The sequence below is a fragment of the Thermobia domestica genome, chromosome 3 (genome assembly GCF_964235325.1).
Source record: "Thermobia domestica chromosome 3, izTheDome1.hap1.1, whole genome shotgun sequence".
Lineage (NCBI taxonomy): Eukaryota > Metazoa > Arthropoda > Insecta > Zygentoma > Lepismatidae > Thermobia > Thermobia domestica.
Window position 1 is genome coordinate 67,168,552 of NC_137456.1, and position 27,138 is coordinate 67,195,689.

Genomic DNA, 27,138 nt, shown 5'->3' on the forward strand with positions numbered 1-27,138 from the left:
CCGTACCAAAGTTGGACACACTGACAATAAGGTAGGTAGTCATAATATTCTGGCTGATGTGTGCGTATATTTTAACTCGTATATTTTGTCTCGACTCGAATTTCGAGACGTCTCGACTCGAATTCGAGTCGAGTCGAGACAGAGACTGTCGAGTCGAGACACGAGTCGAGACAGAAACATATTTTCGAGTCGAGACACGAGTCGAGACAACATTTTCTCGAGACGAGTCGAGACAGGCTTAAATCTCGACTCGACTCGACTCGAATGCATCCCTATAATCATGCCTGTTGTTTTGTATGGCTGCGAAACATGGTCACTTACTCTGAGGGAAGAACATAGACTGAAAGTATTTGAGAACAAGATCCTGAGACGAATATTCGGACCCAAGAGGAACGGGAATGGGGAATGGCGGAAACTTCATAACGAGGAAGTACATAATTTATATGGTTTACCCAACATTGTTAGGGTCGTCAAGTCTAGGAGGCTTAGGTGGGCGGGTAATGTAGCTAGAATGGAAGAAAGTAGAAACGCTTTCAAAGTCTTGACAGGAAGACCAATCGGAAAACGACCATTAGGAAGACCTAGGCGCAAATGGGAGGACAATATTAAGATGGATCTCGTAGAGATTGGAATACAAAGTAGAAACTGGATGGAGTTAGCTAAGGATAGAAGTCAGTGGAGAGCTTTTGTGAACGCGACATTGAACCTCCGGGTTCCATAGGCCATACAATTAGTTAGTTAGTTCATATTAAATCTTGACCCCCAAAAAGCTTTTGACCCGTCCCCTCCTGCGTAAGTGTCTCTTGATCACTATGTTATTGTGGATATTCTTGCTACATCGTTTAAGAAAAATGGAATGGATTTACTCATCTCTTGTTTCTTCTCACTATGTAGATATCTTAGGCAAAGTTCAAAACCAACTTTCCGAAGGTTAGTACCATTTTTACGTTTATATTTGGTCTTGGATAAAGTATAGTACCTTAGGATTCTGAAACATGTACTTTTGGATAGCACACATATTAATTCCTAAGTGAAGTCTTGACCCGGCTATGATAAGTGCCATAGTTTTGGAGCTATGGACCTTAAAAGTTCGTTTTTTTTTTCATGTTTTCGGCAGCCTATAAAACTCCGAAACGAAGCATTTGTGCACCTAGGTTGGTCTATACTTTTTGCCTTATCTTGGTTTTAGGAATCACCTCCCAAACGTTGTCGGTGTCGTTTTGAAACACCCTGTATATGATTACGAATTAATTAGTTGGTTGGTTAAAAAGGGGAGGAGGACCTAGAGAAAACTCACGGACACAATGTTGTCCATTACAAACTTACATATCCAGGGATCAAACCCGAGACCTCTTGCACCATGAACTTAGGCACACTGGCTCTTAGCAGAAACTAAAATCTCAATCCTTGAGATTGTGGAATGACAATCTTCTCCCTTTAGACTGTTAGACTTCGTAATCGTGGGGCATTAGACTGAAGATTTCCTTTCGTTTCATATTGGAAGAAATGCCATACAAAGAATAAGCTCCTTTTGTAATTAAAAACGGGGAACAAAACATTAATATTGTGAGCATTTCACGCTAAAGCCTTTAAGCAATTGATGTAGTGCAAATAAGGCAAAACATAACTTAAAAAAAAAAAGAAAAGAAAGAAAGAAAGAAAGGATGGAGCGGAGAGGAAATCTGTGCTAACAGGATAACATTTTTAGTGACTCAACGGAATATTCACACTTTCACTTGCTAATAGAAAGAAAGAAAGACAGAAAGAAAAAATACAGAAAAATAAACAGTTACCGTTTTATGTCAGAAAAACCGGGAGTTATGGAGTACAGAAATGTAAGTGTATGTAAGTAATGTAATGTTACGTTAGAATGTAGAGTAAAGTTAAACCAATGGAAATCAGGTTAGCACAATCACGCACGAAAGGGCTGTCTTGTCTCTCTGTGCACAAGAAGAAAATTAAATAAGTGTCAGAAAAAGACAGCACAAGAGAACTTTTCTGAAAACGATATACACTTACTACCGTAACTAGTTAATTCTTTAGTTATTATATATATATGTAACAGACTGAAGTGCATGCGCAGAAACTTCTGTTTGTGTGTGACAGTGCGTATGTAATGGTAATGTGTATGTGTAAAAGTAGCTAGAGAGACTGTATGTTTACACATGCCTTCAGGATTCAGGAAGTGAAATTGGTTCCGCTGGAGTGAGGAAGAAAGTAAGTAATGGTTGTGTTCTACAATCACTGCCGGCGGAGGAAGTTTGCCTAAGGGGTCACGTGAAAGACTCTTGTTTGAAGGTTATACCGGCTTTGAACTTCTTGATTTGGTTAGTGGTAAGTGATGGTGATCTTAAGTAGCCATCACAGGATGCGTGCTCCTCTGTAGAAATACACACTTCTTTTCTTTTTTTTTTTAAAGAAAAACAAAATCCGTGACGTCTAGTTGTGAAATTATTACGTTATATTTTCTTGCAGAAGTGTTTGGCGGCCGGTCGTGTTTGTCGAGTGGCGCGTGTGTTGAATTTCGTGAAGAATTACGTATACCTGGAGACGCGGGTATCGCGTGCCAGATTCTGCTTCAGGACATCTCTGGAACCAATACAATCCAAAGGTAAATGTTCATTTCTTATAATGTCTGTATTTCATTCAGATATCTGATAGAGGTCGTTTTATCTCCTAAAATAATTAGACAAGAACCTCGCTGTTTTTATATAACAAGACGATAAAATACCTTAAATTAGAGAAATTATTAATCAGCTGTAATTGACTATCTATGTAATGAGAACATAGGTTGGCGACTCCCAAGGGAAGTCATAATTGGTATATACATATATATATATATATATATATATATATATATATATATATATATATATAAGACTAAGGGGAGGAAAAATTACCTAATGTTACCTTCTGTTAGGTAAGTTTACCCTTAGCTTGTAATGATTTATTTTAAAATATGCAATTTCATTCCCATCCGAAGATTAGCTGTCCGTAGAAGGTAACGCCTTCTCTGGGGTCATAAGTATTCATTTATTGGTAGTGTAATTGGGAGATTGGGATCAGGATTTATTTATTTAATGATATGTTTTTCTATTTTTTCTTCAATGTGAGAGAGCATTATTTTTCCTTATTGTTAGTTCCCTCAAGAACCACCACTGAGTTGTAGTAACTCAGTATTTGTATATTTATGATATAACCTTTCTCGTGATCGTCAATTTTAATTCTTAACTTTAATTCCACAACTTCCAATTTTGCATATAACATTTGAACCCACAAGTGGCAAGAAACTGACGATCCTTGCTCCTACTGTATACTGACTTTGTAGCTCTATCTTGCTGCACTAGGTAAATGAGCTAGAATTTCCCAATAGGGCAATAAGAATATTAACCTTCTTATTTACTAAAGCATTGAAAAAGTATATATTTCTCTTTAAAAACCACTTATTCTAGATAACTCTAAATGTAACATTGTTAATAAATGCACATAAGACTGCTAATATCATATTGCAGTTTGCAGTTACAATTATTGCATGACTGGGCTCCTTCGTGGCTAAGTAGTTAGCGTAGGAGACCCGGGTTCGATTCCCGGCGGGAGCTCATGTGGTTTGGATTCCACGTTAATCAGTAGGTCCTCGTCTCATATAGCCTCGCTGCTGAAATAGACGTTAAACTCAAAATAAACTCAACTCAGTTATTGCATGAGCACAACGTGCCACATAGAATTTTATTCTATAGGGAGAATTGATTGATTAATAAAATTGAATTTACGTCCATCGTCAGCAGTGAGGCCACATAAGACGAACTCTGCAGTTTAAAGTGGAATTAAAGCCACTAGTGTGTTTATTCTTTTCCCACCGGGAATCGAACCCAGCACTTCATGTAACAGAGGCACTTGTTCTAACAATGAGATGTCAGAGAAAGGCTATATATTAGGCAGGAGACCAAGCTTTTGTATGTAGTATTTTTTTTTAAAAAAATGGTAGTAGATAATAGTAATAATAAAAAAGAGGCAAAGAAATTGTATAGAACATTTTTGAAGAAGAAATACTTATGTTTCGGAGCATGAAAGAATGTATGGAGGAAGTAAAATAAGGAAAAGGCTGAAGAAGAGTTTATTTGAAGGACGATAACAAACAGTATAATTCTTACACCAAAAGAAGTTAATTTAGGATCTTGATACAACGGAACTTACCAGTTTGAGAGAAATCGCCTGTCATTGATGGTGTGATACTTCTGTTGATACTGATGATGATGTCATACTATTGATAGATTAATATTTTAAGTCCTTTGGTCATCAGCAATTATAAAGGACGAGATCTACCGATACCAATGGGAATTTAAACCACTATGGTACTTACAATGCTGCCAAATCGAGAATCGAACCCAGAACCTCGTGCGTCAAAGGCATTGCACGCTATCCACTAGACCAGTGAAGGTGCCAGTTATGTGATATGGTACCCACAAGCAGATAATGTGCTGAAATTTTAAGATCTACACAGGAAATTGTAAAGAATTGTTATATTTTCTATCTTGAGATTAAATATTTTCATCTGATGTGAACACAATATTCAAGAACATGGTCTTGAGAATAATAATAAAAAATATATATATATAACTAACTCTATGGCCTATGGAACCCGGAGGTTCAGTGCCGCGTTCACAAAAGCTCTCCACTGACTTCTATCCTTAGCTAATTGCATCCAGTTTCTACTTTGTATTCCTATCTCTGCGAGATCCATCTTAATATTGTCCTCCCATCTGCGCCTAGGTCTTCCTAATGGTCGTTTTCCTATGGGTCTACCAGTCAAGACTTTGAAAGCGTTTCTACTTTCTTCCATTCTAGCTACATGACCTGCCCACCTAAGCCTCCTAGACTTGACGACCCTAACAATGTTGGGTAAACCGTATAAACTATGTAGTTCCTCGTTATGAAGCTTCCGCCATTCCCCATTCTCGTTCCTCTTGGGTCCGAATATTCTTCTCAGGATCCTGTTCTCAAATACTTTCAGTCTGTGTTCTTCCCTCAGAGTAAGCGACCATGTTTCGCAACCATACAGAACAACAGGCATGATTATCGTTTTATATATTTTAAGCTTCAAATTCCTCGACAGAATTCGCGACGACAAGAGATTTTGAACCGAATAGTAACACGAATTCCCTGCTTTTAGTCGACATTTAATTTCTTCGTGAATATGAGTTTCGTCTGTTAATATTGATCCTAAATATTTGAAAGTATCTCCTTTATCAAAAGTATTATTTAATATTTTAACGCCTCCACAATTTGCCGTATTACGGTCCCGACACACTTCCATGTATTTAGTTTTCTCTGCATTTACTTCTAAACCCATGTTCCTGCAAGCGTTTAATAAGATCTCTGCATTTATTTCTACTGTTCTCCTATCATCCCCTATTAAATTTACATCATCAGCATATGCCATAACCCGGTGAATGCCGTTCAACTCTAGGCCCTGGTTGCTATCTTTGATTTTCCTTATGGCGTATTCCAGCACAAAGTTAAATAATAATGGCGACAACGCATCTCCTTGTTTCAGGCCATTTTCGACGTGGAAGCTCCTGGACAAAAATTTTCCTACCCGGACTTTACTTTGGGATTCACTTAAACATATCTTAATTAATCTAATTAGCTTTCTCGGTATTCCAAGCTCTGTAAGAACGTTGTATAATGTTTCTCTCCTAACCGAGTCGTAAGCCTTTGTAAAATCAATAAGTAGTTGATGTACCGGGGTATTGTATCCCCACTTCTTTTCGAGTATTTGGCGAATGGTAAATATTTGGTCGATAGTTGATCGATTTCGTCTAAATCCGCACTGATAATCTCCAATAATTTCATCTGCGTATGGGGTCAATCTTGCTAACAGAATATTTGAAAGGATTTTATAGGATGTTGACAGAAGAGAAATGCCTCGATAATTATTACAGTCAGTTTTGTCGCCTTTCTTGTGAATTGGAACAATGATTGACTCTTTCGACTCTTGTGGCAATTCTTCCTTGTTCCAGATAAGGAGAATGAGTTTGTGTATCTTGTTCCACAATTTTTCGCCTCCAGCTAAAATTAACTCAGCCGGAATTTCATCTACACCCGGAGATTTGTGTTTCTTTAATTTCTTTATAGCGGTTTCTACTTCTATTCGATTGGGTTCTGGAATATACGGTTCTACGGTGTGTATCTCCTTTTCTCCACGCACATTAGTTTTTGGCTGCGTGTTCAGCAAATCGTCAAAGAAATCTTTCCATCTATTTAAGAGGCTATCCGTATCAGTGAGTATATAATAATGTTGGAGCTAAAAGGGACAACAAGGTGACTAAATGATGAAATTGCATAACGCGGAACTCCACACTATATAGGCGTCACCGGATATTATACAATCAACTAGATCAATATGCCTAATATGGGAGGGACACGTCGCATGTATGGGAAACTCGTACAGGGTATATAGATCAGAGATGGGCGCCCTCACTCATTTTAGCATCACGAGGGCCACAGTTTGCCCTTACTCTCCCTCATTTCAGGAAATGAGGGCTAAAGACGAGAATAAATTTTGAGGACGAGTGTGAAAGAGAGGGGTCTTGGTCGTTGATACATTTTGAGGACGATTACAGGTGAGGTTGAAGGCTACAAAATATTTTGAAGGCGAGAGCGAGTGATGGTAGAAATGAATATATATATATATATATATATATATATATATATATATATATATTGAGGGTGAAGGTAAATATGAATTAGAGAAATTACTACTTCTGGTATAGACTGAATTGGAAAGTCTTTAGGTAAAAGGTTTTTCACTAGGTCTAGAATACATGGAGTGAAAAGCAATATAAAACAATACCTTCGGGACGTGTGTGAATTTCGGTTGGATTGGATTGGTACTAGAAGTTTAAAAAAAGGCGACTTCTTTCGGGGGATGGATATTTCCTTTATTCATAAAAGCTGTATCTTTGCGGGAGGCGGAGGTAACGGATATTGTTGCTTTGTTTTTAGGCATTCTATAATTTTCTTATCCAATTATCACATTTGATTTCCTGTAATGGATCCTACAAAAGTTATTTAACAAAATTCAGTACTTATGCACCTTATGTTCAGTCCAGAGCGGCTATCTTGCTTAATTTTCAAACCGGTGGCTTTACTCGGGGTTCTCCCGTTTCCTCCCACTTTCTTCATTCCACCATTTCATTCATTTCTCATAATCACCGTCCATAATCGTGGGACGTAAAACTTAAAGATTTCATTTCAATATGTCATATGTGTCGCTTTGGTTGCCCAACTACCTTATCCGTGCCTGAAATTTATACATCCTGTAATATGTATTTTACGGGTTGCCTAAGTTCAAACTGAAGCCCTGAGTCAAGAAGCAGATATACACGCAATGCCAATTTTTGTTTTATAGCATAAAATTTAACACTTTTAGTTTGAAAAAATAAGTATAATTTTATAATATATTGAATGTTCTCATTTAGAGCTGAGCTCACTCGTAGTTTTATGGTTAATATTCTCTTTTTTAAGGAGGAAAACCTGGGTTGGACTCCTGACAGGAGCTCATGTGGTTCGAATCCAACATTAAACTCTGTAAATCCAGTTATATAGCCTCGATGTTGGAAAGAAGCGCTATATTTAAAAAAAAGGAACAAATGAACACATATATATCTTTGTTTAAATTGTAAGATTTTAAGCTATTATCTAATGTCAACTGCATCATTGTATAGAGTTGTCTACGAGGCGAGAATTGAAGCTGTCTCGTCTCGAAAATTTCATGAAAATTATGTCGTGTTTAAAGATTGTATGTATTTTGGGAGAGTACTGTCTTATCACTGTTTCATTACGAAAATTCTTTCTCGTTTCATCTCATGGTCTAAATTAATCATTGAAATTAACCAATAATCGCTTTTGATTTTTATTCTTTTAGCATCTTGGGGGGCACGGTGGCTCTGTGCTAGAACGCTTACCTATGGCACGTGGGGTCCCTGGTTCGATCTTCGAGAAAGTAAGTTTCTGGTGGACAACATTGCGTCCGTGGATTTTTCTCGGGGTGCTCCCGTTTCCTCCCAGATTCTCATTCCACCAGTTCTTCCATCATCATTCACTTGCTTTAATTATTGTGTTCCTTCGCCTAAAGGGTGTAATCGTGGGACGTTAAACTGAAAGTTTCGTTTCGTTTTAACATCTTTATATTGCTGCTAACATATAAATCTTAATCCGAGCTCCTCTGTGGCTAAGCGGCTAGCGTGCGCGTCTCTGGCGTGGGAGACCTGGTTTTGATTCCCGGCGGAAGCTCATGTGGTATGGATTCCACGTTAGTCAGTAGGTCCGTGTGTCGTATAGCCTCGCCGCTGAAAGGGACGTTAAACTCAGAATCAAATCAAAACATAATTCATAATATCCACGTTCCAACTGCTCAACAAAAATGATTACCGTATATCATTTTCTTAAAACAAACGAGGCTTAACTATTAATGTGGTATGAGTCCTTAAAATGCCTATCGAAAGAACTGTACTATGCAGTAATAATAATAATAATTTAAAATTCAGTCAAAAGGGAGTACATTTCTGACAATCAAAACGGTGGTCGAACGTAGATGATCAAACTTAAAATAAGAGAACATACGTATGTATGTATATACATTAAATATATAAAGTAATTGGACCTACGCCAAGAAGCAATATGAAGTGAAAGGAATGATTTTTATTAACAGTTACCAGCTATGATTTTACGAAAATAAAAATACCTCAAAACTGGTTATAAAACAAAAATTCAAGTTTTTTTTTTTTTTTTTTTTTTTTAACTTGTCTGCTGCGCGGAAAACAACAAATTTAAGTGTTCGTCATATAGCTTCTATACTTTAGATATATGAAGAGATTTCGGTTGATACTAAAGACCGATAACCTGGAAAGTATGTCACATTCCATACGATGTACGTATGTATGATTTAATTGTTTATTTTTTAGTGTAAGGTATTCGGATCGGCAACAACAGCAGCAAAACTACCTTCATCTTCTACAATTGCCAAGTTCTTGCTTTTAATTACAGAGTCCACTTTTTTTGACTCATTAAAAAGGAAAAAAAATGACGAGAAAAATAATTATATGATACTAATACCCAGCATAGGCAGTAGATGGAAATTATGTGCATTCCAAACTCACCTGTGCTTGTTAGAATTGGAAGTGTATACAATTTTCCTTTTATTAGTTACAGTATACATTTTAGAAGTGCTCCCAAAGCTTCCATATTTCGATAGCTTCCAGTCATTTTTAATCATTTTTGCATAATGTCCATGTTTCTTCCCCATACAATACAATATTTCACACGAAGTATTTTATGATTTTTCTCAATTGTTTATTCAAGGTCCCACAAAATAGATTTTTCTTCCTCCTAAAGGTTCTTTCGCCAGTCCTATTCTTGCTCTTATTTCGCGTTCAGACATCATATCATCACCGCAAATAATACTGTCGAAGTGTCGAAAACTAGTCAGTTGTTCTATTTTCTCCCTTCCTACTTCTATATTTGACACTGACCCCTTCGTCCCAATCACCATGCCTTTTGTCTTTCTAATATTTATTTTCGTCTCATGTTCTTCGCAGTCCTTTCTCAAGTTTTCTAATATCTTACTGATTTTCTTTTTAAATTCCTCAATAAAAGCTATATCATCTTCAAATTGTATATATATAATCATTCTACCTCCCACCGAAATGCTGTCTTGATTATGCAGGGTTTTTTCCACTACCTATTCTAGATAGATATTATAGAATGTTATTATATATATTATAGATATTATAGAGAGACAGTATCCCTGCCGAACTCCCCTTCCAATTGAACTGTCATTTCCTCTCCTATTCTGATATTTACTTGTTGGTTCATATTGTAACGTTTCACGTGCTTATGTTTACAAGCACTTAACACTGTGCTTGTGTTTACAAACACCCAACATATGCTTGGGCTTAAAAACACCGAACATGTGCTCCTGTTTTCATAAACAATAAGCACGTACACCTTACTATAAAGTACTACAGCTGCAAATAACAAAAACAACAGCGACACCACCGATCATATAAGAACGAAAAAATAGCAGCGCCACCTATATAACAAAAACAATCAATAACAGCTACCAGTCTCAATTAATCACTCCTCCTTTAGCTTGTTCTGGAGTTTCAAGAGATGCCTAACCCAAAGCTTCTAGTTTGCTTCAAAACTCTAGGCTCTCCTTCTTCCCGCTTTGCTTGCTTCAAAAACTCTATCAAAATTCCTAACCTCAGTTCCTTAGCTTGTTTCGGAGCTCTGTAACTCTTAACTCTCTCTGCTTGCTTCAGGGCATTAAAAATTCTTAATCCACTCTATCTAGCTTACTTCAAAACTGTGTAAAAATCCTGCTCTAGGTTACTCTAACCTTGGATTACCTTTCTCTACCTTATATTTAAAAAGTTACATCATTATAATATTTATGTAATATACTGTTTATTAAAATTTTATAATAAAAACCAGTAGCGAAAAACAAGTCCAAACTACAATTTGCTCTTCCTATGTTCTACCTACTCTTGCACAAGCAGAACTTCGCAATATGTAAGTTCCTTATGAGTTTTCGATCTTTCCATTCTAACCCAACCTTCTTTAGAACTTCCAACATCTTCAAAATGCCACTAAACAAAGTAGTAACCACTTTCAAACTTCTCATTACACACCAGAAATGAGTATAAGCCGTTTATTACGTAATAATTGTTGGGCACCCAAATGTATACATTATGCGAGAGGCCTTGAAATCAATTCTTAGTTCATATAAATAGTTTATATTATATTTTAAAGAATATTTTAACTGAAAATGGTTATCTCTTAGAATATGGAATTGAACTCTAGTACCTATTAACAACAACCAAATAATTGAAACTTTCTTCAAATTGAACCTATAGTTCGTTTCTTCAAATGAAGTGTAGTGAGTATATAAAGAATGCCGCCTTCTACGTGTGGTAACTCGCGCCATAAGTAAGTCATCGTGAGAGAGATCTTGCGGAAAACACTCCCGATAACTATAATGGCCAATCAGAACCTTCATTTCTAACAATTGACAGTTGCTTGTCAACTCCAACTGAAATCTTAATTGCTACAATTCCACATACTGTTCTTTAAGTTAGTGCTCGATTCCCTGTTCCCAAATCCAGCTTCCTTGTTTTTACATTCTCTGATATTTGTTTCATATTAGCCATATTATTGAGAAGAAGGAACAGACACAGTGGGTGTTAAGATGTGGCAATCCCGCAAATGCGGTTAAAAATGGTTTGGAGGGAGGATTGGATGCTATTGTAAAAAATCAGCATGGGAATTTGAAACATCCCGAACTGCACTTCTATTAAAGAAACACACTATACTAGATAACGGTATTATTTTATTTCGTATTCATGTAATTTTTTTCATTTGTATCATCTGTGAGGCAAGTTCTTAATAAATTTTCTAAAATTTATTCCAAAAATTTTAAGCAAAACATTGAGCATTAATTAATTAAATAATTAAGTCAAAGTTGGATACACGTTTCTCATATATAAAACTGAATTCTCCTTTGTCAGCTTGTATGTTTGTCCTTTAATCAAATCTACATTGTTGAGCTAACATACTTCTGGCAAAGAAGAGACTTTAAGCTATTTAGAATTTTTATAGTGCGTGTCTTAGGAAGAAAACGGAGAGTGATTCAAAATACATGGAGTATTTCACAAGTATCCCCGTGAGGACAGCACCACTCACATGGGCACTAATTATAACACAGACGTCAAAAATTGGTCTGATGATATCACATTGAAAGAAAATTAGTGCTCTTACCAGAAAACCAGAATCCCACATTCATTGTGGGTGCGATTGTACTCACGTAAATATAGTCCCCCCCCCCACTCACTTTTAATAATGGAACAATTATTTTGGGAACTATGAAAAGGTAATTAGTGCTATATTACTGTTGATGATACTGCATAGAAAAAAATAGTGTTGTTTATCTCATCATAAAAATGAGGGATTAATTGTTTCCCTTGATGATGCCACCATTAGAGATTTTTCTTATTCTTTCTGTTTCCTGCTTAGAGTACTAATTTATTTCTATGCGGTTTCGTCAGAGTTAATTAGCACTAATTGTTTGGTATATTCTAAAATTAGTTAATAGGGCTGTTTTCACTTGAGGACAACTCCATCCACAAAGAATATGAAGTGTTGGCTTTGGAAGTATTTTTATATGCGGTGTCACCAGCACTAATTTAGTAGTAACTTTGTGTATGTGTTATAATTATATAGTGCTCACGTGAGTGGTGCTGTGTTCATGGTCCCTGGTTATTTAAAAGCCCCTGAAGCTAGATAACCCGTACAGCACTACTGCATTCCAGATTGCATACTGTTCAGCCAGTGAGAAATAATTAATACTTTATACAATTCGCAATAAAATTAAACCTTTGAGATTAACGTTCCACGATGATGCCCTTTACCCTAAGGCAAGTGAATGGATATGAAAGAAACGGTGGAATGAGAACGTAGGAGGAAACGGGAGTACCCTGAGAAACTCGCGGAAATGATATTGTCTACCACAAACTTACTTGGTCATAGTACTTTTATATTAACTTACTTGAGAACAAATTGCAGTAATGGAACATTTGTTGAAAACGTTATTTGTTAGTGTTGTTGTTATTATTAAAACATGAAACTTCGTTTAAGAATTACATAAGTGTTTTCTAATAGAGACATTCCCAAATTTATTTGCTTTCTTATAATTGCTTGAAAATACTCAGATTTCATTTACATCATTTTCTAAGAAAGAAATTAAACATATTTCTTATATTTGTGACGTCATTAAATATAACTATAAGGTAATTCAATTGGCAATGAATATTAAGTTCGATATACAGGGTGTTTCAAAACAACACCGACAACATTTGGGAGGTGATTCCTGACACCAAAATAAGACAAAAAGAATAGACCATCCTGGGTGCACAAATACTTCGTTTCGGACTTATAGGCTGCCGAAAAAATGAAAAAAATAACTTTGAAGGTCCATAGCTCCAAAACTATGGGACCTACCGTAGTCGGGTCAAGACTTCAGAACTTAGGAACTAATATGTAAACTATCCAAAAAAATACATGTTTCAGAATCCTAAAGTACTCACGCAACAATTTTTATAGAGGAAGTGTAGCTACCGGCATATAAATTGAAGTACTGTCAAACTACCTCTATAAAAAAATGTTGCGAAAGTATCACAGGATTCTGATATTTAGATATTTGGATAGGGCACATACTAGTTCCTAAGTGAAGTCTTAACCCGACTAAGGAAGGTCCCATAGTTTTGGAGCTATGGGCCGTTAAAGTTCATTTTTTCATGTTTTCGGCAGCCTATAACTCCGAAAGGAAGCATTTGTGCACCCAGGATGGTCTATACTTTTTGTCTTATTTTGGTGTCAGGAAGCGCCCCCCAAACGTTATCGGTATTGTTTTGAAACACCCTGTATATGTTCCGTAGGGTAATGGAAATTTTGTCTTAATCAGGAATCGGAATCAGCGTGGGTTCGAATCAAAATTGGGATAAATTGGTTGCTAATTGAAAGCTCATCAGAGCAGAATAGAAGTTATAAATATTTTCGTGTATATTTTATGAGCAAGATTTTTTTTTTTTTTTTATGTGAACGTTCTATGAATGTTGAAAGAACTTAAAAATTCAGAGATTTCAATGAATGTACGGAAAACTATCTCTTCACACAGAAATACAAAAGCAAAATACTCTTCTGAAAATCCTCATCTTATTGTTTCCTAATGGATTAATTTACTTTAAACCTCATTTTTTCCTTTCATAATACTGGAATGACCGGACAGACAATCATAACATACGCTATGTAGTACACGTTTATAGAGAGACGAGTTGGGAGGGGAAAAACATATGAAAATTGTAAAAACCTTTAACCAATTGAAACTATCTGCAAAAAGTGCATTCTTTATGCAAAAAGGAACACACTTTTTAATAAAGGAAAAACAAATAGTAAGAAGAAGTGCTTCTTGAGACCAGAGTAGTTCAAACTCGTCAGCCCGGCTGTTGAACTTAATAGTTGGGCCGAGCCTGTAAGCACGAGCGCTGTAAGTCGGTAACGAGCATGTGAAAGCATAACTTGAGTTCGAGTGAGCGCTAGCGCTATCATAAGCTCCAAGTCCAATGAGGTAAATGATCACGAGCGTCATGAAGATAGGGAGCCCAAGCTCGAGCTAATACAGGTCCGAGCTAGTGAGCTTTATTTGCATTGGTGAGCAGGAGCAATTTTGAGGATATTAAATTTGAGCCCGCGCAAGGCAGAGTGTTCCCCGATTGTAAAATGGCCAGCTTCTATTTGAGACTGGCTCCAAATGTATTGTTTCGCTCTTCCAGAAATTTCTGTGGATGTAATGATGCGTATAAGGGAGTATACGGCGTATATTTACGGAATACTTTTATAACCTATCCTATACTTACCTTAATTTTTTCTATAGTCTAGCGTGTACTTATCTTAAATGTACTTCCCTAATCTTTCAGAAATACTAGTATCTAGGCATGTAATGGGGTATATAAGGAGGTATACAGAGTGTACTTACGTAATGTTTTATAGTATAGCGTATACTTACCTTAAATACTATTTATCTCTAGCGTATAGTTTGCTTAAATGTATTTCTCCGCTCTTCCAAAAATTTCTAGGGATGTAATGATGACTATAACGAAGTATACTTACCTAATATTTTTTATCGTATACTTCCCTTATTTACGATAAAAAATATTAGGTATACTTCTCTTATACTTCCCTTATCGTATACTTCCCTTTTTTATCGTATTGACTATAGTCTATCGTATACTTCCCTTAAATATTTTCTATACTCTACCGTATACTTACCATAAATGTATTGCTTTGCTCTTCCAAGAATATTTAGGAACGTAATGGGTCTATAAGAGAGAAATCGACGTATATTTACCTAATATTTTTATTGTCTAGCGTATACTTACCTTGAATGTATTACTTCGCTCTACCATAAATGTCTAGGGATGTAATGGGGCGTATAAAGGAGTGTACGGTGTATACTTACCTAATATTTTTTAGTCTAGCGTATACTTACCTTAAATGTATTGCTTCGCTCTACCAAAAATATCTAACGATGTAATGGACCGTATAAGGAAATATATGGCGTACACGTACCTAATATTTTTTTATAGTCTAGCGTATACTTATCTTAAATTTACAAAAGAAACGAGCGTATACTGAGGTGAGTATACGCTACCTTTCTAAAAACGGTCTAACGTATACCCACCAGAAGTTCTACCATTACACCACTGGAAATATCTTTTGCATTAGGTACATATTTTAACTTTGTTAAGGAAAAAAATAATCAAGAGCAAACTCTAAGAGAAGACACAACAAGAAAATAATGTAGATAACTTCATATGGCTGTTCTCCTTGGCTTCGTTCACCTGAAGGCTACTGTATATATTAACTTTAATGATAGTGTTTTCTTGTAATTTTTTTTTCTTTTACGAATTAACATTGCGCAAATGCACTTACTATATTCTCTATTTTCCTTTTTTGTTTTCTGTAAACAAATTTTTATTTTCAAGGTAACTCTTAAATTCTCTAGAACCAATCATTTTTACATGTTAGTCTCGCAAACAGTATAGTACGCATCTTAATGGCAATAAAAGAATCACTGTAAGGGTTAGATGTTACGGCTTTATGACCTACGTAATATATCATAAACCAATTAGAAAACTCGCAGTAGATAACTGAACGATGTAGCTGTTGGTTGTTAGCAGGGAATTTGCGTAAATGTGTGACTAACATTGCCAATAACTTTGTCCAAATTTTTACTATTATAACTATCTTTTATGTGACTATCATTGCAAATAACTTTGTCGAATTATTATTACTATTTTGTTTTATCAGGAAACTTTAATAATTGCTTCAAACAAATTCAGGACCTTACATAACATTTCAAGAACATTTCGAGCTTTTAAATCAAAAAGTCCGGCTAAATTCTTCATTTACATTAGTGCAATTAGACCTGGCGCCTGTAATACCTAAATAAGTGATAGAAAATGATAGCTAAATATGGATTTCTTGCATTCTTGACAAAATATACTGCGAGACGTTTAATTTTGTACGTAAATATTTTATTGAGAATTCCTACATGAAAAAAAAAATCAGGTGAACTTTAGAGTGAAATATTAGTCAATTGAAGACCCAGACTCTCACTGTAAATTTCTAGTTGATTATAAAGTACAAGCAGAATACCCGTTTTTCGCACTGGGAAAATACGTTACAGTTTCGACATAAAGGACTGAATTTCGGTTTAAACGACAACGGAAGTGTCACTGTTTGTCTCAGTGGCTCCTAAAACTATGGATTCGTCATTAGCATCGGTCATTTTCAATCTATATATATCTCTCCTTTCCCCTCCAGCAAATTACGGAGCTGAATTTTGATTTAACTGACATTGGAATTGTCACTGTTCATCTCATCAACCCCGAAAACTATGGATTCAACACTAATATCGGTCATTTTTGATCATTTTTATTTATCTCTCCCTCCCCGAAGTTGATTCGTCAAAGTAAAATAAAAAAAAAAAAAAAAAAAAACATCCCAGGTCCGAATCTCATCTATGTTTCAAATTTGATCGAGATCTGTCTCGTGGTTCAAAAGTTATTAAGTTTTATTTATTTATATATATACATATATCTCCCTCCACGTTACGAAGTTACATAGTGACTTTCATTTATATATATATATATATATATATATATATATATATATATATATATATATATATATATATATATATATATATATATATATATGTATATACTAGTTTTTCCTGATAATGTCTTTAAAATTTTACATTTAAAACCCTGGTGTCCTTAATTGCCTGATTATTTCACTGTTAAATTAAGATGTCCATTTTTAAAAAATACATTTTTTTACGTCTTAGAATGATATGCCACTAGACTCGTTTTCATCATACTGTTGTTTCTTCCGACTCTATAGACACTATAGGACAAATAAAAGCCATAATTGGTTACATTTAACAAACGAACTTTTTTTTTTAAAAAAAAAAAAAAGCTCGAAGTTTACCGTGCGCAACTCTCCACTCTCCTTGGGCTCTCAGACTCAAATTGAGACTATCATCCCCGTCACCCAGCTTAAAAACCGGTGATGCCCTGTGATTGGTTGAAGGCCGTTGGAGAATCGGGCCCCTGCTCGCGATAACCCAATAGCTTTATTGTTTTCTGTACATATATGAATAACAAAATATGACGAATCATCAACCATCACCAGCTTGCCTTTAAAACGTCAGTTTAAATAAAACTAAACATTTTAATTGCTAAAGAAAATCTTTGTAAATAACTAATAACAACTAAATAAAGTTAAAAAATTTAAATTTTATTTTAACTCAATATCATATTTAAATTCAAGGACTTCATTATACCAGCAAGCGATATGGCAGCTAGCGAGATATATATATTAGTATAGGTTCCAGTATCTATTAAGGCAATTGTTTATTTATTAGAATTTTAGCGTAACATACACAAACACACGAACACATTTGCAATTTATGATTAGAATGTTCTCTCTCTCCCTCTCTTTCTCTCTCTTTCTCTCTCTTTCTGTCTGTGTGTGTGTGTGTGTGTGTGTGTGTAGAACAATCTGGAACTGAACAAATTTAGAAGAACAAAGTTCGTATTTAGGTATTGATATTCAAATGTAAATTAACTAAGCAGAAATAAACAAATAAATAAAGTGAATTAAATTTGTTTTACAAACGAGAAATAAAAATACAATTACATTTCTTGATATACACGGACAATAAGAAATAGGAACTTATTCTAGATTTTTAAAGCAAAACATCACATGCTAGTGAGCAAATAGTAGATAATATTTGCGCTTTTCGTGAACATAGTCTTAGAAAATTTCCCAATAAGAGTAATTATGCTTTAGCTCCTACATTAATATGGAAATTTATGTCTCGTTGGTCTTACATACTTATTCATCAATGTCTTTCCCGTAAGGACAATCAGGTCATTGAGTCCCATACACGGTACAAAATGACCACTTTGAAATATACAGGTTGTCTCGAGAGAAAGCGGCAATACTCTAAGAAATAGTAGTGTGGGTGATTCTAAGCATAGAAATTCATATAAACGTGGGCCCTATTCTCAACGGTTTCAGAGCTACAGATTGTGAACCATTTATAACATTATTTTGTTTATTACTCACGCTGTAGTTATTCGGCAGAGGTGGGACATAGCGCATGGGACAACTGGCTATCATTTACTTTTTTATCTGGTTCTGCAAAAATTCACAATAGAATGGTGACCATATCGTAAACGTTGCTCCACATGCAATACTTTTTTTCCTACAAAAATTGGTTGCTTTTTCATGATCCTTTCAATACTGTGTCAAATTAGATATCTTAACATTTATAATTTTTGGATAGTCGCCAGGACTCCATGATAGAGAGCAGGGAAGCACTTACGCGAAGGGTCACCGGCTCCTAAAACTTTGTAACTTGAGCTACATTCGTACATTTTCTTAATAAAACAATACTTATTTATCGAAGACATAACTAACATAGGATACAGATTTGATGTTATACTTCATCCGTACCTTTTTCTCCTTATAAAAACAACCTCGGCCTTATGCAGAGTCGTTCTGACGCCTGATTAGTGCCACACTAAAAAGTTCGACTAACATATGTTTCCTGCAGTAGTCAAGCCTTTAGTATGACGCTAATTATCCGTCAAAATGACCCAATCTAAGGCGGATAATATATGTGCCAGTACTTAACAATTAATTATCGTATTTCCAGTTACAGAATAACACCGATTCAACACTACATAGACGTAGTATCTTGTAATAATGAACTCTGCCCCCTGCAAAAATGTGGACTCCTCTCAACAAAAATATATGGCTGTGTACCTGATAGTTATCCCTGTGGGCAAACAGATCACTCCATTCAATCCACCCTGTGACATTTTTCTATCTTGATTTCGTTTCACCTTATCTCAAATGGTGGAAGACCTGTAAATAAAATTATGGCCATTTTGTAAGCAATGGAAGGAAGTTTTCCTACAGCTGCAGCCTCATCTCTCTCTCTCTCTGTATATATATATATATATATATATATATATATATATATATATATATATATATATATATATATATATTCAATACCTATTCTAACCTATTTATCTACCTATATCTACCTATCTCAAGAACACGCAAGAACCAATTTTTCAAAACTTACTTGGAAAATAAATAACATCTAAGCAGAGGCGTATCTAGCCTGGAGCTGGAGAGCCTACCCCCCAGTTTTGGGGCGGCAAAAATAATTTAAGATACCGTATTATTTATATATTTGTGAAAGTTTTAGTAAACTCATGATATACCTATCATAGTCTGGGTTCTTGGTGCCTCCCCCAAATTTTCACCTTCTAGATCCTCCACTGCACCTAAGTATATATTTTTATGCCTATTTTACTTAGTTTCCGCACGATTGTAGTCTAAAATTTTGTTTTAAAAATATACAAAAGCACCAAGTAGAATAATAAATGAAAGGATTTCAACCACCAAGGTTTGAAATATTAGAATACCAGTAATTACTATATTTTCAAACACTTTTCCTTTTTTGTCTTTACGTTGAAGGTTTAATAAACAGTGTGTATTACATAATGGGAAATTTTTTTATGAATTTTTCTCTCGGCCTTTGAGAGAGAGAGAAAAAAAATGACATTCACACGTACTTGGTAACTTATTAATACTAAGCACAAAAGGTTCCCGTATAAATAATGTCCAGCACCTTATGAAACATTAATCGTTTAAAATATTGCTATTTTATGTTTGTGTTCCTAATTTTTTATTTATAGCATTCAAAAATGTCCAGAAAATCTCTTATGTATATTACTACAATGATTTAAATAATGATGTAATGATTTATGCCCACTATATTGCTTCTCAGATAGAGGGGGGGAGTTTTCCGGCCCAAGTCATTGCTTGTGATGACGAATGCGCCTTTTCGTGGTTATGAGTGCCTATTTCATCGCTCATACAAGTTACTGTCTTTACTGATTCAATATCCCATCAATTATTTTCTGTATTAAGTAACTTAATTATTATCTTAATTTATGACAATAAATATTATATTAGATAATAATTCGTTCTCATTGGCTACTGGGTCCATTTCTCGGCCAATGAGAACCGTCCATTTGTTTACATATCTGCCTCAACTTCTTCACCATTCAAGGGGTGGTAAGCGTGGCTACTGTTCATTTTTTCGAGGCTATCTATAGATTGTGTCAACCTCGCACTTTTGAACAACATAGACAGACGTAGGTCAAGTTCTTCGATACCCTGGGTATAGGGCTAAACTTCAATGAGAGCTCATTTCTCTCCTCCAATAACAATTTGCTTCAAAGGAGCAATAAAAGTGACATGAGTCCTGTAGAAGCCTCCTAGGGTTTGTTTTGAATGTGATATATAAGTAGATCAATTTCATCTATTACAAACTTCCAGGTGTATTGTACGTCATATCTAGGTAGAATTGTGATTCGTTTCCAGAGAAACTGATACTTTGTTTATTTTTTCTTTATTTTGTTATATATTTCACATTTGCAACTGTTCAATTGTTTCGAGCTAGTTTCTTTTTCTTTTTTTACGAGTGGTAAAATGGCAGCTCATAACCAGAAAAAGCCACAATCATCGTCACGAGCGATGAAGTAAGCCAAACAACGCCCCCTCTTAGAGAAGCGATGAGATAGGAAGCGATGTAGTAGAAGAAAATTTATGCATGTTTATGCACGAAAAATATAAATGGCCTTCTCACTAACTTCTTTCGCTGCTGCATGTAATTATTTCAAGATATGCAAATCAGTTTTAGGAAAAAAAATCACTTCACTGGAAGGAAGAAAGAAGGAGTTAAGAAATTCAGGAGAACTACAGGTGCCATGTACCCTGGTAAATCTTGTCCCTGGGACGAACAGATTCCCCCATTTAATATTGATTACAATGCAATACGTAACCTATATTATAATATAACGTATCTCACGTAATTTATATTTCTATTTCGTTTCGCATTACTTATTATACTTAACATGTACTACTTGATGTTCTTTAAAAAAGCAGTTCTGGTTGTTTTAAATGTCTTTAGAAGTGCTGAAAATTAACAAATACAAGTTATAATGCAAGTAACAAATACAAGGTATAAATCTTTATTGTATTTATAATGCAATTATATATTGCTAGTTATGTATTTAAGAATTCTTCACGAGGCTTATTTATTTTATTTCTTCATAGGAAGGGGTTTTCGAAGGATGATTTGAGCTCATGCTAAGTTTTGAGAATGAACCGCGTTCTTTTTATAACATGAGGTCTAAACTCATGAGCAAATAAATTAGAGATATCTGGCTAGTAGCGTGTAACACCATCTTTTCCCTTTCCTCGGCGATGTGGCGTAAGCGTTATTGGTCCCTGATCGCTGCACAGCCTCCCATAATGCACGAAGATTAGTTGGTGGAGGGCACGCACATCCCTCTTGGTAGCATTTCAGATGTGCTGAATGAGAATCAGATTTGGACTAGAAAAGCATCTTCACATGCATGGAGTGTTCATCGAACCAGTCAGCCACAATATACAAACTACAAACTATTGGCTGAAGCTTTCCCATGTCGTAGGTCCAGGTCGCCTGCAGGAGTGGCATAAAGGGGTCACTAACATGATCTGTCGCAGGTTCTTCTAACGTTCTTCGGTGGGTATTTTATCAGATTTACCAATGGCTATCGACATGTACCAGCTGGTATCTCGACTCATCTGTCCAGGTGATCTTTTGCCATGCTTCGAGCGTCCAATGGCCGTGTTCCTGTGTCCATATAAGTTCTTATGCCTTGTGATGGGTATTGAACAGAAGTACCCTCGTGGAATGCTTGCTTCTGTACCCATGGCGAGGAGATGGTTCTGGATGGTATGGCTGCTCACAATTCGTTGTTGTCCAACATTGCATTGACGAGCGACCTGGTCTACTGTGGCCCGTTTCTCCCTTAAACCACGAGGTGGGAAACAATTCACAAAACGTGTCATATAATTATTCAGCCGAGCAGACAAGTATCTCATATGAACGATACTATTCGACTCACGCTAAGAGCAGTTAACTCACTCGTCGTTAAATGTTCTATCCGATATGGGTGATACGGAGTGCTTAAAACATTCAGCGTCAGCATAGTATGACAGATCCTATTACTTCTTTAAGCCATAAGTAAACAATGCTTAAGAAGTGTTGCAACATCAAGCAGTCTTTAAGCATTCTGTCAGTCCGTCTGAATCGGAGCTAATTCAATTGCTCATGAGTGTAGAGCTATTCCACCAACAGCAAACTATTCCACTACCACTTTTTAAAACTTAGTTTTTCATATCAGATATATTTGGAAGCACCACAAAGGAGATAATGAAGGAAATAGGCCACCAATCTAGTTGCGTAAGTTCTCAAACTGAAAAAGTCTAAGGTTGAAAAGACTCAGAATTTAGGACTTGGACATTGGGACATCACCCTTCACTAATTTGGCTATTTCATAAGCAATAGCCCGATAATTAAAAATAAGTCCATATCAACTGAGGATATTTTTTCTGCCGAAACCAGAAACAAAACTTAACTGTGAATGATTGTCATATTCAATTCCCCCTCGCTCCTGTGTGTCTACACGTAATGGACAGACAAGATGTCTAATGACCTTTGCCTGCAATTCATGGCTATTCTTTAAAAAGTGGACAACCTTGACACTTAGCGGTAATCAGCTCTGGGAAACGAGTCACAACCGAGTAGCTTTCAAGGTCGGCTCTTCACAACTAAAGGGAAAATAATATAGGCAGATGAGAAACACATGTATACATAATACTTACACATATATATATGATGATAACATGCTAGGGAGTTACGTGAACGTCAAAGAAACACATATACATTTGTGTATTGGAGTTCTTTTTTTAATCTTACGAGGCCATTCATTTCTTTCGCTGTCTGATCGTATTTCATTAGAAAGTGAACTGGATCACTGGATCACAAAGGAATTTAATTAGCTCAAGGAAAACGGTTTAATTATGTATTTTTTTGACATCAGTTAAAGAACTATGGTATTATTGTTTATTGGCTTCTACAGTGTAACAGGTACGTCAAAAAATACTTCAAGGGCACTGATGTATAATGTTAAGTTCTCTTACATTCCGTACGTTTGTTTCATATTGCAGGAAGGACGCTTAGTGGTTTTAGTGAATGAAAGTAGAAGAGAGGTCATGGTAGTTTGTAGTACTGCTCACCACGTGGCTTTCATGGTATAGAGAGGCCGTGTAAGTTGGTTATCTGGCGCTACTCTCTTGTTACGATTTCCTTACCTTTCCGTATACTCTGTTAATCACTGTCACTGGCAATTATTAGCTCTAAGCAAGATGGTATTAAGTTACAGTCAGACAAGTAACCAAGAAGAGGTCCGGGAATCCAGACCCCCCTTCGAAACCAGAAATGAAAAAAATAAAGAGGGATGAAACAAAAAGATCAAGGAAGCATCAAACATGTTATTTCAGAACAGTTTTCTACTGTTCCTTTAATTTATCATTTGGAACAAACAGTAGTTGACGGAATAATAAAAACAAAAAGTTATGTGGAAAGAAAGTGCTGTAAACATTTGATTCAACAGAGAAAGGAATGCAGATATTGTAAGATATTTTACAAGACATTATTGGATATGTACGTTTTATAATAGTGGATATGTACTTTTTTTTTTAAATAATAGTTGAGATCATAATGAAAGGAAAACTTTTATATTTGAATGAACAGAGGAAGGAACGTACATATTGGAAAATCTTTTTCAATACTTTTTTTTTTATATTCTTTTACTCGAGATTTCTTTATAGTTTGCTATTAAAATACTTACTAACATATCCCCATTTTATTGTCCTAACAAACTAATATATGTTGCTAGTAAATATACTAGTTTAGAACGATCGAGTCCCTGATGTGATAACCACAGTTTGTCACGGACCCCTTCATTACGAAATCCTGGTTATGTGCCTGTTACAGTTCATTTTATATCACATATAAGCATTAATAAGTAGAATTTTTTCGTCCATACTAAAATTGTGCTCAATGAGGGGTTGAAGGAATTAGTATCGGCGATTTTGCACTTGGATTGCAGCTGCTGTGACATTCCGCTTGGATTTTTCAGTAAATACTGGCAGCAAATCATAGATAAGCATTTTCACTAACACTTACTTGCCCCCTCACCTTTACTTTCTAAAACGAGAGAGAGAGAGAGAGAGAGATGGAAAATAGGGAAGGGTAAAACGAACAGGGCTCCTATCTCTGATAAAGATGGGAGTAAATGCAGATTACATGAATGATGACATAGCATCCATATTAGTGGAGGATACTTGAGATTTATTTCGGACATATTGATTTGTTTGATCGTAACGTCTTAACTTAAAACTTTTTCCTGAAGGGGCAAGTATTATTAGGCCCTCTAGAAAAATATTTGGACGCCCCTATCAATACAGATCAATTAAGACAGTAATGTAGTTTACATATTAATGTTCTATTCGTGACATACAGCACCCCAATTATTTTTTTCGGAACAACAAAGATATTTCTAGTTATTACATCTATTACAAATTAAATTGTGAGGCTGATATTAGTTTGAAACTTAAAAAAATAAACAGTTTTAAAGGGACTTTCGTACAGAACACAACTTTTGAAATGAAATGAAATCTTTGAGTTTTACGTCCCACGGTTATGCCGGTTAGGTTAAAGGAGACGGTGATGATGAGTAATGAATGCTGGAAATGATGGAATGAAGAAAGTGGAAGGAAACGGGAGAACCCCGAGAAAACCCACGCACACGGTGTTTTTCCACCACAAAGTTAACTTGGCGGGGGCTGGGATAGAACCCGGGACCCCAAGCACCAGAGGTGAACGCTCTACCACTGAGCCACCGCGGCCCCAACACAACTTTTGAAATGCCCGCCATTTCTGTTCTAGTAAGTTGGCAGCACTGAACGTTACACGATTTTCATCTGTTGCCTTTGTGGTTAACAGTCACAGAGCGCCGAATAGCGCATGAGCGCCATCTGTTTTCTGTATAGATAGGAATGGAACGTTCACCACATTTGTAACAAGTTTTCACTATGACAACACGCTGTTCCATCGTAAAGCGCTGCTTTCTTACCCGTACAGAAAATAGATAACGATCATGTGCTATTCGGTGCTCCGTGACTACTAATCACAAAGACAACAGATGAAAATCATCAGTGCTATCAACTTAATACAACAGGAATGGCGGGCATTTGAAAAGTTGGTTCTTTATAGGATATCTTTTATTATTTCCATGGGCCCAAGCCAGTGTTTTACTGACGTAGGCCCATATTACATTTATACATTATCATAGGAAAAGTGTAAATGTTCAGATAATGAGACAGTAGCAGTACCTCTCAATCTATTTTTTTAGTTCTTTTGGAAAAGATATTTTGTGAACCCACTCCATGCTTCACAAGTTAAATTGAGGGGATAATATTTGACTCAACTTTAAATCTTAAGAAGTATGTATCATTTCTTGGGGTTCTAAAAGTAGACGACTTATTAAAGTGGATTCACTTATATTTCGATAAAATAACAAAACTCGATCGATATTTCAAAATAACGAATAACAAAATATCAAGAAATATCGAGAAAATAAACTAATACCGAAATATCAAAATATTGAAAGCTATCGAAATATTAAAATCAAAATATCAAACAATATCTAAAAATCAAATTATATTGAGTTACTGGATATCCAAATACTGCAATTGCGGAAATTATATCAAAATGTCAAAAAATATCAATATTGTAATTTGATCAGTAATATTTCTTGATATGGACATTTTGATATTTGAAAATGATCGATCGATGTATCGAAAAATCGCAAAGACCTACACAGAATTTCGAGAGATTGTACCAACAGAATAACGATGATCTCCTCTGCAATGAACCAAGAGAAAGTATGTTACTAGTATTGTCTAAATGCAAGTAAACGTTTCGGTTGTACTTGGTGAATTCAAAAATATTTCAGTACACATGAACATTCAATTATTACATCCGTTTCAATTGCACGTTCAGTGTGTTCTTTTACTCAGAAAATACTGTATTATTTATTATCAGCGTGTCGTTCATTTGGCGCTATTTAAGATACAATATGATAATATGTGCCACCGATAGCATCTTATCTCAGCATCCGTTTAGCTTGGTAATTTCACGCACTGTTTAATCAGTTGAGTTGATTCGCCCTGCCTCTTTCGTTACTGCAAGCTTACTCATTTAGGCTAATATCAAATTCAATCACCAATACAGAAATAGTAGAGCCTCTAGCTATCCCCGCTATATTGTTCATGAAAGCAATTGAAAACTGAAAACTTGTATGGAATATTTATCCTAGTGGAAGCTCAAAAAGTATCTAGCACGCCGTCAGCTATTCTAAATTCTTCGTGATGGTTCTCAATTACAGACATTCAAATTCACTGTCAGTGATTATGGAAGTCTTCTGTTCTTCAAACTGGCTTTATATGTACTTCTGTATGTTTTATAATACTTTTGGTATTGAAATGTTAATAGCGTTTATTTGAAAGTTGTATGGTAGAGTTGCAAGTCACGATTTATTAGCTTTCAGAGTCTTGAATTGGTAACGGAGAGCTTCAGACCACTCGACTTTACTAGTCGACAAATAGATCTAAGAAAACAGAACTATTGATGCCATGTTACAGCAAAAAAGAAAAAAGAAAGAAAGAAAGAAGTTAGCGATCTTTTCTTTAGATACTCAGTAACTGCTTAAATCCAATACATTATTCTGTATGCAGGGCCGGATCCAGGATTCTCTGAGGGGGGGTGCACCAATAACTACCAGTACATGTGAATTAAATTTGAGTTTTTTTTAAAATGCCTTTAGGTATCTGGGATGGGAATGAGGAATTCCTTTGGAAATGCTAAATGTCTGCTCTCGATTAATTCTTTTCCTTAACCTTCAGAAAATTGACTTAAACTATTGATTTTGCAAAACTCACTGCTAGCTTCTCACTTTAGGTAGTGTATAT

At 35.5% G+C, this 27,138-nt stretch overlaps 1 protein-coding gene across 1 annotated transcript in view; it reads left to right on the plus strand.

Moving 5' to 3' along the window:
- The first annotated feature begins 2,000 nt into the window (after positions 1-2,000).
- The window catches only part of LOC145680467 (uncharacterized), a 173,171-nt gene continuing 148,033 nt past the window's right edge, over positions 2,001-27,138 (plus strand). The window contains exon 1 of the mRNA XM_081751032.1: positions 2,001-2,611. The gene's annotated coding sequence lies outside the window, so the exon portion shown is untranslated. The remainder of the gene's footprint in view (positions 2,612-27,138) is intronic.